Here is a 1,291-nt window from a genome sequence, read left to right as displayed (position 1 = left end):
AGGTCAAGAGGGAAGAGTGGAGGCAGGGAAACCATTGCCAGGGTCAGGAAAGACGGCTGTGACTCCGGATGGGATGGTCAAGGTGGAACAGTACAGAAGCAGGCAGAGTTCTTGGTATATTTACAGACCTAACTTGACAAGTTTCCTGTGGATCTGCAGTGGTTGGGCCACCGAGGGTAGGAGAGCAGATCCTGGAGCCAGAGTCTAGAGCTGGACGGCCAGGACAGAGAAGGAATCTCACCCTTGTTAGCTGTGTGACCTTGACTGGTCCCTTAACCTTAGCTTGGGTCTTGTCCTCTATGAAACAAACACAGTATTGCTTTTCTCCCAGGACCTCTGTGAGGATGAGATACTTCATAGCTGTAAAGCAACTACTGCACTGCCTGGCATGTGTGAATTTTCTGGAAGTGTTAGATGCTCTTTGATTAAATGCAGTGAACGTAGAAGAAGGAGCATCTAAGAAAACTCAGAAATAATATCCAGTGTATTCAAGCATGGCTGAAATATCATTAGAATTAGTTAAGGGCACAAAATTGTTATACTCCAAACTAGTAACAACCTACAGGAAGTGACTGTATTCTTGCCCCCCACCACCAAAGAATCTTATTTTTCCAAAGCAGGCCTCAATGATGAGATTAGTCTCAATTTAAATCCAGTTTTCTTGGGAAGGTGAATCCATATTATAGATTGGGTTACTTCATTGTTCCATATTCATACATATCCTCTGCTTTATTCAATACCCTCAAAGTCCTTTGACTACATTTGCTTGAACCAACCCCTTCCCACACATTAGGCTGTCATTACCCCAACTCTTTTCATTATTAGTGTAGTGCATACTTTCCCTTCTAGAATGTGAATGTCATGAGGGTAAAAACCATGGTTGGAGGAAAGAGACAGGAAAGAGACAAAAATAAAAAAGAATGAAAAGGTGTCATGTACATGCACAGATTACCCATGATGAGTGTGATCATTATATACTGGAAACAGGTACTAATGAAAACAGCTGTGATCACAGCACCTGACACATCACATTTAATTCTGCATTCTAATCCAGTTTCTGTGGCCACAACAGTAACAGATGCTTAATAAAGTCATGAAATGGAACAGGTACAAACACAGAAATGAAGCACAAGTGTATAGGGTTGCCACATTGGTAAACAAAGACACTTTATTTTACCTTAAAAAGAAAAGATGGGCTGAGGGTTTAATTTAGCTTAGTGTTTCCACTGCCTGCCTTGCAAGCACAAGGTTCCAAGTTTGATCCCCAGTACCAAAAAAAAAAAAAAAAAAA

Source organism: Fukomys damarensis, unplaced genomic scaffold (genome assembly GCF_012274545.1).
Source record: "Fukomys damarensis isolate Sample0158 unplaced genomic scaffold, DMR_v1.0_HiC HiC_scaffold_19, whole genome shotgun sequence".
In the NCBI taxonomy this organism is placed as follows: domain Eukaryota; kingdom Metazoa; phylum Chordata; class Mammalia; order Rodentia; family Bathyergidae; genus Fukomys; species Fukomys damarensis.
The sequence above is the reverse complement of the archived record's forward strand: the minus strand, read 5'-3'. Positions refer to the sequence as shown.